The sequence below is a fragment of the Petromyzon marinus genome, chromosome 34 (assembly GCF_048934315.1).
Source record: "Petromyzon marinus isolate PM22_M1 ecotype Great Lakes invasive population chromosome 34, UKy_Petmar_22M1.pri1.0, whole genome shotgun sequence".
Taxonomy (NCBI): domain Eukaryota; kingdom Metazoa; phylum Chordata; class Hyperoartia; order Petromyzontiformes; family Petromyzontidae; genus Petromyzon; species Petromyzon marinus.
This window is the reverse complement of record NC_133700.1, coordinates 2,761,783-2,776,377: the sequence shown is the minus strand read 5'-3', so window position 1 is coordinate 2,776,377 and position 14,595 is coordinate 2,761,783. Positions and strand designations below refer to the sequence as shown.

General features: G+C 46.8%; 1 protein-coding gene across 2 annotated transcripts in view; it reads right to left on the bottom strand.

Moving 5' to 3' along the window:
- The window catches only part of LOC116948580 (histone deacetylase 4-like), an 85,304-nt gene extending 70,962 nt beyond the window's left edge, over nucleotides 1-14,342 (bottom strand). For both annotated transcript variants that reach the window (XR_012945915.1, XM_076071622.1), the window contains exon 1: nucleotides 14,209-14,342. The gene's annotated coding sequence lies outside the window, so the exon portion shown is untranslated. The remainder of the gene's footprint in view (nucleotides 1-14,208) is intronic.
- Nucleotides 14,343-14,595: the final 253 nt, after the last annotated feature.

The window sequence follows — 14,595 nt, the reverse complement described above, 5'->3', positions numbered from 1 at the left end:
ACCATTTCTTGTTTCATTGTATGTCATGGCAGAGATTAGGGATTAATAAAGTACAACCATAACTACAATCATATGAACAGAAATATATTTTATAGCAATATTTGGGGGGGGGGGGCATTTTGAGCATATTTGAATATTGGGGGGGGGGGGGATGTGTCCCCCCCTAATATATATTATAATTACGGCCTTGCTACCACTGACCAAATGATATCAACGAGATTCCATTAGAGACAGACAAATAAATAAAAAATATCAAGTCGCACTTTGCGTGCCTTTTTGTAGATTATGTAAAGACAACCAATTTAGCAGAAACTATTTATTCATCCACAAACCGACACTTAATTAAAACAAAAAAAACCTAATTATCATAACTATTGAGACTGCATAAAAAAGTAACAAAATACAAATTAGACGAATAGCCAAGTAAGAAGATATTCTCTTTACAATATTAGAACAGAAGATATTTGGAGAAAAACCGATATAAAGGCATAAATACAAGCGGTGAAAGTATTAACCATCCCAAATTTGCAGATTGCATCGCCTTTAATAGGACACTTGAACTCCAGCAAATGAAGAACTTAACGAGATTTTTTTTTTTAAAAACGTCACGTACAACAATTTTGCTTAACAAAAAGAAACAATTGCTGGAACACGCAAAGGAGTCCCACGGTTTGCTACGTACGATACGAAAAAAGTTCAACATACACACACATACAGTACCTATGGCAGTTATTAAAGACAGACCAGGGTGATGAGCTCATTTGCAGGAGTGAAAAGAATTGTGGGACCACAAGGACTGCGAAATATACAGTGATGGGGTAAGGGGAGGTGTCTTCACATAGCAGTGGATAAAACATGGCTGATGATGCTGATAATTGGTTGATCCTGTTTGCCTCTGGTGTTACCTTGCAGGAAGACCCGAACAAACAATATCACACAGACTGTGTTTCATGTTGAACGTGTCAGTCTAATGGAGCTTAACTGAGTTGTCTGGCCATATTCAATCCCATCCCCGTTAATAAAGTTCCACTGTGCTGGTAATGAATTGTTATTTACCTCGGCAGCCCAGCCAGAATCAGTGCAGTGGGGTTTTTAAGGTGCTGCTGGCATACAACGGTGTAGGCATTTCACGAGGATGATAACAAAGTATCGATACATTGATTAAGGCGCACGATGCATGGGTAAATGTCTTTTATCGCGTTTGCAAGAACAGACGCTTTCATATGTACGCACATTATTTGGAAATGTTACATTTCGGCTAATAGAGTGAAGAAAACTGTAGAAAAGCTACAAAATATATACTAGTTAATGAAACTGCAGCCCTGAATCAAGACGATTCATCAAATCTCCGTGGTATCAGGGCAGCAGTAGAGGAGAGGTTCAACAGTTACACCCAGAGTTTTCGGCGTCTCCGCGCTAAAATCCACCCGGGGCCATGTTTCTGGGCAACTCCTGGTCTCTTTTAAGGATGACGCATATCAAACGCAAACAGACGTAAATCTATTGCACTGCAGCAACTATGAAGGACACGGTCGGTACTTTTCATTCTCGTTTATACGTCTTTGTCCTTGGCAGCAGCCTTGAAGGCAAGAAGCCGAGGTCTCGCCCCTAGCACGGCACACGCGAGGGAGCCCCGAAACCGGGGGACACCGTGGCAAGGAAGGGCGTCGCGGTGGCGAGATGTTAACTACCTCGCCAGCCACACAAGAGGTCGTGGGTTCCACCTCAACCCTGACGCCTTTGTATTTGGAGTTTGCATGTTCTCCCCGTGGTCGCGTGGATTTTTCTCCGGTTTTTCCCTACACATTTCGAATCAACATCACGTGTTTAGAGTATTTGGCTGCCGCTGAAAACTTCCACGCGATGATGGTAAGCCGCTTCGTCGAGCAATCATTTGTGATAGCCAGCTAGCGTCTGAAAAATATCCATACACATAGAGCTCAGCTTACCGGGGTAACGGAGAAAAATTTAGTGCATAATGGTGGCAGCCCTGGGCGGCGATCATTGCTCACCCCCTTCGGCCCGTCCTTACCCCACGCGCACGGTTGGGTCAGGGGCGACGGTGGAGGGAGAGGGGGGGGGGGAGGCAACACCGCCTCACTTCCTGAGACTTCCCTTGTAGGGCCCCCAGGCCCTCCTGCCAGGGGGAGGCAATTACGCTCGCTTTCCCACCACCCCCCCAAGCCGCGCCACTCTCGCCGAACTTGAGCTGGTGGTGCTGCTGCTTCACGCTCGTGCTCTCAACTTGTCCAAGTCGACCGAAGAGGATGATGACATAGTATTTTTGTGTTTGTCACAGCGCAACTCGGCTCCACTGTTAACCGGGTATTATTTTTTTGTTAATTCATCTGCCTCGGCGCATACAACACAGAAATGAATGAAATTGACGCTTGACTTACAGTGTTTAAGGGGTGTAGAGTGTGAAGCAGTGAGATAACACATTCTGCTGCACGTTAAAAGGTTATGAAATACAAAACAATTTGGATTAACGTAGGATCTAACTGTGACTATCTCATGATGCTGTTCAAAAACAGCGTGAATGTTTATTTTAAAGAGCCAGTCAGTCAGAGAGGGGAAAAAAAAACCAATGGTATTGAGCCTGCAAATGAACACAGGCAGAGAGTCGATAGTAAAGGTTGGCCGGGGAAAGGGAGTTGTAGACTATGAGGGTAGGAGAGGAATACAGGTGGCCTTCCACTGAAACTTGTCTGCGAGGCTTTGACAGAAAACCTAAGTTGCTGGAGCGGAGAGTGAGTGGAGAGTAGTCATATTCGTGGGAAAAGGTAAGAGGGCATGTCCGTGGAGGATCTTGAAGATGGTGATCTTGAAATCTGACCCAGGAATGGACTGTGAGGCAGTGGAGTTATAGGGGTGATGTGTGTCGTCTACTGCAGGTGTGGCAGAGAAGTCTGGCAGGGGCATTTTGGATCGCCTGGAGTTAGGAGACAAAGGGATTGTCGAGGGAGAGAGTTGCAGCAGTCAAGTTCGGATGTGGTGAAGGTATGCATGATGGTCACGGCATCAGCTAGGGTAAGGAAATGGCGGACGCAAGAGATGTTGAAAAGATGTAGGAATGAGGTCCTGCAGAGCTGAGATATGTGGCAAGAGGATGAGAACTCAGGACCAGAAATCAAGCTGGCTTTCCTTAACCCACGTGACGACATTAGAACTGTGTGAATAATACATGCATGTATTGACAATTTAACCATGACCCATGTCGCATAAAAAAAAAGCGTTTCCAAAACTGTATTTTGTACAAAACCTGTCATCATTAAGAGATGATTATGAATACATATATTATGTGTTGAAGTGCTCTACACTCAGATCTAAGATTGCATGTAAACAATTGTCTCATTTATCTGCATTTGACCTTTTAACAATGTAGGAACCCTGACATTTTGACCATCACTAGGGCAATGAATATTCATACATGTATGTTTTTCCGTGACTCAATATGTACCGAAATAAATTCGGTGCCAAACCTTAAATGTCAGAGCTAAGCAAGGGACATAAACATCTTAGGAATTTCAACATTAAACCCCTGCCAACTGCCATCAATCTCAACCCAAAGTCACAGTGGATTGTGAAAAGTCAAAATAATTTTTTGACCGGCATATTTTAGGTAAATATATGAAAGTCTTAACACACACTTATGTGGGTCACATTTATTTAATTACATTTTAATAAAATATTTGGCTTGGACAAGCAGCTGTGATGATATATATCAATGCTTAATAAATCAGCAGCTTACGATTTATTATTGGTTAAGAAACAAATCAAATATTAGCATAGGCATATTTCCTTAAAGGGCATGATGTTATCTTAACGTAACTCAGAAATAAATGTCAGAAAACTATTAAGCTTGCAGCCACCGCAGACTGAGACTAGAAATACCAGGGGCATATTCTGTATTTACAACAGCCCTTATCGAGATCGTAATAATAAGCACATGAAGTGTGCTTCAGTTAACGCAATGAAGCATTAACACAAACACAATAATAACAATCAAATAAATTATACTATTTAGCACTCCAGTAATCATCGGCATTTTATTAATTAACAAAAGGAGAACCCTCAGAGTGGTTGTGCCGATGCTCCTGGCCTGTAGGTCCCCCCTGGCAGGGTCCCTGAAATGTTATTTTTGTTTGTCAGAGGATTAGCTTTGACGGCCATCACCAAGTCGCTCAGCGCACGAACCACGAGTGTAAAGGTCAACGCCTCCCAGCGAGCATCCAAGCCCAGAGCTGCCTACAAAAGGTGCAGCGTGCGGCCGATTCCTACTCCTCCTGGCTCGCACAGAAGCACTTCCTGTTTAGTGAAAGGGCTCGTGGGTGAACACCTCTACAGCCTGCTCTAATAGCCACCTGGCAGAACAGCTGAAGGCCCAGGTTTGCATGCTAATGAACTGAACACACCATCGTGATGTGCAACGAAAACTGCGTATCCTGGAGTGAAACGTTCAGAGTGAAGCCGATCGCTTAGAGTTTTGGGAGAAAATCGGCAAACACTGTACGTCGTTACGGTGCAAATGTAACAAAAAATGTTTTCTTAATCGGCCACAGGTGGAGGGAAACTAATGCCCGTTTTCCTTTCTGTCCTCGGCTTCCCTCCTTGCAAACGCCGTGCAGTGCAAACGCCATTAGGGGCATGATCAGCATTAGGCGTAATTGAACGCAGCCTAGCAGCGGGCAACATCGTCATCCCAACAAACATGCAACAGCAGCGCTGTGATTTGTGAAAAGGCACAGTGTAAAGTCTAGATGCCCTGTGAATAAAACGTTTTGCACCTGCGGGCCAAACGTACTTGTGGAAAAAATACAATCCAGTATAATTTAGATTTATATAGCATCTGCATGTGACTGCATGTCAAGGCGCTGTACAGAAGCGGCATGCATGTTTATTTTTTAGATAGCAAGTAGTCAGTCATAGGGTAGAAGGTCTTGAGCCTTCAGTGGAATAGGCGCAAGGAGTGGACAGCACTGATAGCCAACTCTTGATTGAAATTTAACGACTATCACATGGCACTGCCATTTCTTACAATTCTCATAATTTGTGTAACAAATAGACCTTTTTCGAAACATATATTTTTTAAGCCAAGACACAATTAAAACATGTTCAATATATAATAATTTACTTAGACACTGATGAACGCCGCTTGTGTTGTGGCCAAAACGTCGTGATTTTTGTTGTTTTATTTTTTTACCTACGTGACTTTACCGAATAGAACCAAAGAGTACTTGTGACTTCACAAACTCTCACAAAAAAATGTATGGTGCTATGCACTAGGCATTCAAACAACGGTCCCTGTGCGCTCGCAATTGTACTCCGGTGTAATGAAATATAGTCGGGTCCTTTCATACAGTTCATTTTTGCAAAGATGAACCTAAATTAAGAGTGGCTCCCTAGTGCCAACGCAGCAATGGCAACCACAAGACGAATGCCACGCCCCGCCAATTCTGTAGATCCGTGACGAGTAACGTGATTGCCACATCCACACAACATTGTCAACCAACATTCACAGCAAACGATATATTAAACAGGCCCTTCAAATAACACGCATTGACCTAATGCGGCTAATGTGTAAACGCATTGCTAATTAAATACGTGAGCATTGGACCGACTTTAAATTCAACATAAGGCAATACACAAATGTTTGTCGATATGAAAAAAAGAGATGGTAACTCACTGAAATGAATTAAAATATATATACAGTATATTACATATAAAAACGATGCCTTTAAATATGAGCTCTTCATGCAAGGCAGTTGCACCGATTGAAAAATGAGGTTCCCATTTGTAGATGATCAAAATAAAAGTAGTGATGGGACAAAATGTATAGCCTCATCACCTTGAATAGTCAAAATCGTTCCCAACAAACCAACCGCGACCATGCCAGCTACCACCATGATGTTCTTCATTGCAATGCACAGGGCTTTCCGTCCGTGCATTCATGTTTTACATTAACATCGGGATGTGCTGAGCATTGCATTAGCTGGTCTGCTGGAAATCAAAACACTGTGCTCTTAACATTGCAATGGTCTGCCGCCACTTTCATAGCCAATGGACATTTGAAAACATGTCTGATTGCTTGCATTAGGCGAGCCAGACCGTGTTCTGCAACAGGAGGCAGTAAGACACACTACTATGCATAATTTTTGTACATCTTGGTACACACAAGGCACGTGTCAACGAGGATTTTGCCGCCTCTGACTGAATGAATGCTTAACGAAGCAGCACAACAGTCTGCTACACTCGAGAGGGCACTTTGATGAGTGGGCTGTGTAAATGCATCAAGGTACATTAGCGGGGAGGCAGGCTACCAATCAACGGTCTCTCTCAACCTGAGAACAAGAAGAAGTGAAAGTGGAGTAATGGATTGCCAAAGATGACTAATCAGCTTAAACATTGCACACACAATGTCTTTTTAATCAAAGTTAATTTGTAATTATAACAAATTTAGATGGAATCATATAATCCTGAAAATGCAATATGCTGTGATAAGGTCTAGTATTCAGTTAAAATACTGTTATATGCATTACTCAAAATACGTGTTCCATTTCCAATTTATTAAGACTGTATTCCTGGTATAAATGAATTATAGTTTTACGCAAAATGGTTGTGCTCGGGAAAAAAACAAACTATAGTATATAAGACTAGCGTGTGTAAGCAACTACTGCTGGACATTTTAAATTCTAAAATTGCTGATAATGCAATTATTCTGAGAGCAGGGTGCATGCAAATTGATGGCTTACAGCCACTGCTAATAACTGCAATTATTTAACATGAAAATGATTCTGTGAATATTTATTTATTTTTGTAAGTAGGCTAGTGGATAATTTTTAACGTACCCACTTTGCTCATTCGGATATTCATACTGAAGCAGACATGCTACACAGGAGGATTGGAATCCTTTAAGGTACAAGGGGTCGAATGATTAATGCACAGGTCTCCTTCCATAAGGGCCTGGAGGTTTCCCCACACTCCACATCACTCCTCCTGGCTTTTGACATTCCTTGAGGACACCGGTGCAACGATCGACCGCATCAGAACATCATCATCAACAGGCCGATGTCCACATCTCCTTCATCAATCGAAAATTAAAGACACAGCTACAGTGCGATTTGTGGCCACGCAACCCAAACAATGGACCATGCAGTAAACCACTACTGAATAGTCTAAGCACCTTGAAGGGAGGAGGAATAGCAAAATGACACCCAACTCTCTCCTGAAGTCCCTCTCGTGTCAAGCAGAGCTGGACATTTGGCATTTAGCTCCTGAGCACATTTCCACATGCAAGGATAGAATAGGTGATTCAAAATAAACGAAAACTAGTGAAGAGCCAAATAAGCATGGTGAGATGCGCGCTTGTAAAGACATTTTGAGCCAAATTTGGGAACATGAGGAGACTTAGCGCTGAAATCAGCTCGTTGCGCAGGCGTTCAGTAGATTACTGCGTAGCCTTCATCCAGCGGTAGATGGACCATCGCTGGTGATGATAACATGTTGTTTCAGCAATTACTAATTTGTCGTCAAACAACTGTTTGGTATGAGGAACAGGGAAAAAGCTCAAGACAGCACAACAGTGGAGTACAAATCAACTAACACTGTTTACGGCAATAACCTCATTGCTAATATTCCACGTGGTATCGCAGATGGTTTATGCCAAGCGGTCGCTGTGTAAATGTGACAGCGTTCGCAAGCGAGCTGCTTATGTGCAGAAATGAGTACAACCCAGACGATGCGTGCCGTGATCGATCACGATCAGCAGGACAAGTGGGAACGATACAATCAATGCACATGAACGAAGAGCGTCGCAATAGGTGCTAGCGTTTACCGACGATAAGTAGGAGCTGACGTTTTACGGTGAATGATCATTAGACGAGTCTGGTCAGTGTTCGCACCAAAACGTGTAGTGTTGAGAGCAATATTACCATGAAGGTCATGGCAATGCATTTATCACAGGTTTAACAATACATGCACTAAAGGTGAACTATCAAAAGGCTGTTGATAATTAACGGTAAAATATCTGCCGAAAGGGTGCTCCTTTTTATGGATGTGTTGCCTAATGAGAAGCTAAATTGCATTCATTAATAAGATCATCTCTAGAGTCCAGAGATACTATTTTAAAAAACTAGCACAGTGCTCTGGAGAAGATCTCGCCTATGCCTGGCGTAGCTGCTGCACCAATCGCAAAGACAAAGATCCCCCGTATAGCCTTAACAGACTGTTGGGGCAAGTGCTGGTAGCGAGTAGCACCTATGAAGGCCGAAGCGGCACACGAGGGGGTGGGGATGGCCAGCACCACCCAATCACACACTCTCATAAACATGAACAAAAATAGCGCACACACACGTACATTAAAACGTAATCCGTGAACAATAAAAGGTGGGGCATTCAACTTCAATAATTCGGTAGTTGGCCAACCTGTTGCTGACCCACCACATGGCCACAAACAAACGAGAAGTAGCTGTCAGCAACCTCAACACCACCAACAGCAAACGTCGTGAACAGCACGCAGCCAAATCCCAATCACCACCGCTGCCACCAGCAACAGCGGATGCTCCTGCAAATGCGCGAAACAGTCGATGCAGCTGTCAGCGGTGAGAACCAGAAATCGAGATTATGGGAGGGGTAGGGGGAGATAAACCAGGGTTTGAGGAAGCAAAGGGTTAAAGGGTTTAAGGGGGTTTGGGTTAATAGAGCGAAAGAAGCCAGTTGGAGGTGTCAGTAGGGCTATGATTAGGGTTACAGCTAGGACTACTGCGACAGCTAAGGTTAAGACTAGTGTCAGAAGTGGTCCTATGGCTAGAGTTATGGGGTCAAGTAGTTACGGGTATGGCTATATGTGTGGTTATGGTAGAGTTCAGGGGCTAGATTTATTGCTAATGCTGCAGCTTGTGCTGGTACTGTGCTAGGGGTAGAGATAACATCAAGACTGGTAGTGCTAGTTCTAGGGCTGGTGTCAGGACAAGGGTCATTATCGAGGCTAGTGTCAAGGCTAATACTATCAGTGACAATGCTAGTGTCAGGGTTAGTGTTCGCCTTGGTTGTAATGATAGTTTATTGCAAGTGTTACTTTCGGGGTAGTATCAGTGTTAGTGTCATTGCTAGTGCAAGTGACAGGGCTAGTGCTAGTGTCAGAGCCTGTGTTAGTGACAGGGCTAGTGCTAGTGACAGGGCTAGTGTTAGTGTCTGCGCCTGTGTTAGTGACAGGGCTAGTGTTAGTGACAGGGCTAGTGTTAGTGTCATTGCTAGTGCAAGTGACAGGGCTAGTGCTAGTGTTAGGGCCTGTGTTAGTGACAGGGCTAGTGTTAGTGACAGGGCCTGTGTTAGTGACAGGGCTAGTGTTAGTCTCAGGGCCTGTGTTAGTGTCAGGGCTAGTGTTAGTGACAGGGCCTGTGTTAGTGTCAGGGCTAGTGCTAGTGACAGGGCTAGTGCTAGTGTTAGGGCCTGTGTTAGTGACAGGGCTAGTGCTAGTGTCAGGGCCTGTGTTAGTGTCAGGGCTAGTGCTAGTGTTAGGGCCTGTGTTAGTGACAGGGCTAGTGTTAGTGTCTGGGTCTGTGTTAGTGACAGGGCTAGTGCTAGTGACAGGGCCTGTGTTAGTGACAGGACCTGTGTTAGTGACAGGGCTAGTGTTAGTGTCAGGGCTAGTGCTAGTGACAGGGCCTGTGTTAGTGACAGGGCCTGTGTTAGTGTCAGGGCCTGTGTTAGTGACAGGGCTAGTGTTAGTGTCTGGGTCTGTGTTAATGACAGGGCTAGTGTTAGTGACAGGGCCTGTGTTAGTGACAGGGCTAGTGCTAGTGTCAGGGCCTGTGATAGTGTCAGGGCTAGTGCTAGTGTTAGGGCCTGTGTTAGTGACAGGGCTAGTGTTAGTGACAGGGCTAGTGTTAGTGACAGGGCCTGTGTTAGTGACAGGGCTAGTGTTAGTGTCAGGGCCTGTGTTAGTGACAGGGCTAGTGTTAGTGACAGGGCTAGTGCTAGTGTCAGGGCCTGTGTTAGTGACAGGGCCTGTGTTAGTGACAGGGCTAGTGTTAGTGACAGGGCCTGTGTTAGTGACAGGGCTAGTGCTAGTGTTAGGGCCTGTGTTAGTGACAGGGCTAGTGCTAGTGTCAGGGCCTGTGTTAGTGACAGGGCTAGTGCTAGTGTCTGCGCCTGTGTTAGTGACAGGGCTAGTGCTAGTGTCAGGGCCTGTGTTAGTGACAGGGCTAGTGCTAGTGTCAGGGCCTGTGTCAATGTCAGGGCTAGTGTTAGTGTCAGGGCTAGTGTTAGTGTCAGGGCCTGTGTTAGTGTCAGGGCTAGTGTTAGTGTCAGGGCCTGTGTTAGTAACAGGGCTAGTGCTAGTGTCAGGGCCTGTGTTAGTGACAGGGCTAGTGCTAGTGTCAGGACCTGTGTTAGTGACAGGGCTAGTGTTAGTGACAGGGCCTGTGTTAGTGTCAGGGCCTGTGTTAGTGACAGGGCTAGTGTTAGTGACAGGGATAGTGTTAGTGACAGGGCCTGTGTTAGTGTCAGGGCCTATGTTAGTGTCAGGGCCTGTGTTAGTGACAGGGCTAGTGCTAGTGTCAGGGCCTGTGTTAGTGACAGGGCTAGTGCTAGTGTCAGGGCCTGTGTTAGTGACAGGGCTAGTGTTAGTGACAGGGCCTGTGTTAGTGACAGGGCTAGTGCTAGTGTCAGGGCCTGTGTTAGTGTCAGGGCTAGTGCTAGTGTCTGCGCCTGTGTTAGTGACAGGGCTAGTGTTAATGACAGGGCTAGTGTTAGTGACAGGGCCTGTGTTAGTGACAGGGCCTGTGTTAGTGTCAGGGCCTGTGTTAGTGACAGGGCCTGTGTTAGTGACAGGGCTAGTGTTAGTGTCAGGGCTAGTGACAGGGCCTGTGTTAGTGACAGGGCCTGTGTTAGTGTCAGGGCCTGTGTTAGTGACAGGGCTAGTGTTAGTGTCTGGGCCTGTGTTAGTGACAGGGCTAGTGTTAGTGTCTGGGCCTGTGTTAGTGACAGGGCTAGTGTTAGTGTCAGGGCCTGTGTTAGTGACAGGGCTAGTGTTAGTGTCAGGGCCTGTGTTAGTGACAGGGCTAGTGTTAGTGACAGGGCCTGTGTTAGTGACAGGGCTAGTGCTAGTGTCAGGGCTAGTGCTAGTGTCAAGGCCTGCGTTAGTGACAGGGCTAGTGTTAGTGACAGGGCCTGTGTTAGTGACAGGGCTAGTGTTAGTGTCAGGGCCTGTGTTAGTGACAGGGCTAGTGCTAGTGTCTGCGCCTGTGTTAGTGACAGGGCTAGTGTTAGTGACAGGGCCTGTGTTAGTGACAGGGCTAGTGCTAGTGTCAGGGCCTGTGTTAGTGACAGGGATAGTGTTAGTGTCTGGGCCTGTGTTAGTGACAGGGCTAGTGTTAGTGTCTGCGCCTGTGGTAGTATCAATCCTAACGCTCCATCTCAGCGACAGGTCCAGTGTTAGTGCCAATGCTATTGCTAGCGTCAGGGCTAGTGTTAGTGATAGTGTTAGTGACAGGGCGAGTGTTAGTGAGAGTGTTAGTGACAGTGTTAGTGACAGGGCTAGTGTTAGTGACAATGTCAGTGTTAGTGACAGGGCTAGTGTTAGTGAGAGTGTTAGTAAGAGTGTTAGCGACAGGGCGAGTGTTAGTGTCAGTGTGACAGTGTTAGTGACAGTGCTAGTGACAGTGTTAGTGAGAGGGCTAGTGACGGTGTTAGTGAGAGTGTTAGTGACAGGGCTAGTGTTAGTGAGAGGGCGAGTATTAGTGACGGTGTTAGTGAGTGTTAGTGACAGTGTTAGTGACAGGGCTAGTGTTAGTGACAGTGTTAGTGACAGTGTTAGTGACAGGGCGAGTGTTAGTGAGGGCTAGTGTTAGTGACAGTGTTAGTGAGAGTGTTAGTGACAGGGCGAGTGTTAGTGAGAGGGCGAGTATTAGTGACGGTGTTAGTGAGAGTGTTAGTGACAGGGCGAGTGTTAGTGAGAGGGCTAGTGTTAGTGACAGTGTTAGTGACAGGGCGAGTGTTAGTGACAGGGCGAGTGTTAGTGAGAGGGCGAGTATTAGTGACGGTGTTAGTGAGAGTGTTAGTGACAGGGCGAGTGTTAGTGAGAGGGCGAGTATTAGTGACGGTGTTAGTGAGAGTGTTAGTGACAGGGCGAGTGTTAGTGAGAGGGCTAGTGTTAGTGTCAGTGTTAGTGACAGTGTTAGTGACAGGGCTAGTGTTAGTGACTCTCTACTCACGACTCTCTACTAACGACTCTCACGACTCTCTACTCACGTCTCTCTACTCACGTCTCTCTACTCACGTCTCTCTACTCACGACTCTCACGTCTCTCTACTCACGACTCTCTACTCACGACTCTCACGTCTCTCTACTGACGACTCTCTACTCACGTCTCTCTACTCACGTCTCTCACGTCTCTCTACTCACGACTCTCTACTCACGTCTCTCTACTCACGACTCTCTACTCACGACTCTCTACTCACGACTCTCTACTCACGACTCTCACGTCTCTCTACTCACGACTCTCTACTCACGTCTCTCTACTCACATCTCTCTACTCACGACTCTCACGTCTCTCTACTCACGACTCTCTACTCACGTCTCTCACGTCTCTCTACTCACATCTCTCACGTCTCTCTACTCACGTCTCTCTACTCACGTCTCTCTACTCACGTCTCTCTACTCACGTCTCTCACGTCTCTCTACTCACGTCTCTCTACTCACGTCTCTCTACTCACGACTCTCTACTCACGACTCTCACGTCTCTCACATCTCTCTACTCACGTCTCTCTACTCACGACTCTCTACTCACGTCTCTCTACTCACGTCTCTCTACTTACGTCTCTCACGACTCTCACGTCTCTCACGTCTCTCTACTCACGTCTCTCACGTCTCTCTACTCACGTCTCTCCACTCACGTCTCTCACGACTCTCACGTCTCTCTACTCACGTCTCTCTACTCACGTCTCTCTACTCACGACTCTCTACTCACGACTCTCACGTCTCTCACATCTCTCTACTCACGTCTCTCTACTCACGTCTCTCTACTCACGTCTCTCTACTCACGTCTCTCACGTCTCTCTACTCACGACTCTCACGTCTCTCTACTCACGACTCTCACGTCTCTCTACTCACGACTCTCTACTCACGACCCTCACGTCTCTCTACTCACGTCTCTCTACTCACGTCTCTCACGACTCTCTACTCACGTCTCTACTCACGTCTCTCACGACTCTCACGTCTCTCTACTCACGACTCTCTACTCACGTCTCTCACGACTCTCACGTCTCTCTACTCACGTCTCTCTACTCACGTCTCTCACGACTCTCACGACTCTCTACTCACGTCTCTCTACTTACGTCTCTCTACTCACGACTCTCTACTCACGTCTCTCTACTCACGTCTCTCTACTCACGTCTCTCACGTCTCTCTACTCGTCTCTCTACTCACGACTCTCACGTCTCTACTCACGACTCTCTACTCACGTCTCTCTACTCACGACTCTCTACTCACGTCTCTCTACTCACGTCTCTCACGTCTCTCACGTTTCTCTACTCACGACTCTCACGTCTCTACTCACGACTCTCTACTCACGTCTCTCACGTCTCTCTACTCACGTCTCTCTACTCACGTCTCTCTACTCACGCCTCTCTACTCACACGTCTCTCTACTCACGACTCACACGTCTCTCTACTCACGTCTCTCTACTCACGTCTCTCACGTCTCTCTACTCACGTCTCTCACGACTCTCTACTCACGTCTCTCTACTCACGTCTCTCACGTCTCTCTACTCACGTCTCTTACGTCTCTCTACTCACGTCTCTCTACTCACGACTCACACGTCTCTCTACTCACGACTCACACGTCTCTCTACTCACGTCTCTCTACTCACGTCTCTCTACTCACGTCTCACACGTCTCTCTACTCACGACTCTCACGTCTCTCTACTCACGACTCACACGTCTCTCTACTCACGACTCACACGTCTCTCTACTCACACGTCTCTCTACTCACGACTCACACGTCTCTCTACTCACGACTCTCACGTCTCTCTACTCACGACTCACACGTCTCTCTACTCACGAATCACACGTCTCTCTACTCACACGTCTCTCTACTCACGACTCACACGTCTCTCTACTCACGACTCACACGTCTCTCTACTCACACGTCTCTCTACTCACGACTCTCACGTCTCTCTACTCACGACTCACACGTCTCTCTACTCACGTCTGCGGCGCGGGCTCGGCGCTCACTCCTCCTGCTCCGCGGTGGAGGCGTTGGCGGCGTCTCCTCCAGTCCCCCCGGCGTGTCTCTCCTCGTCTCTGTCTCCCTCGTACGTCTCTCCTCGTCTCTGTCTCCCCCGGCGTGTCTCTCCTCGTCTCTGTCTCCCAGTGTCTCCCTGCCCGCGTGTCTCTCTCCCCGTCTCTCTTTCTCCCGTCTCTATCTCCCCGTGTCTCTCCCCGTCTCTCTCTCTCCCGTGTGTCTCTCCCCGTCTCTCTCTCCCGTGTGTCTCTCCCCGTGTCTCTCCCCCCGTGTCTCTCTCCCGTGTGTCTCTCCCCGTCTCTCCCCCCGTGTCTCTCTCACCCCGTGTCTCTCTCCCCCCGTGTCTCTCTC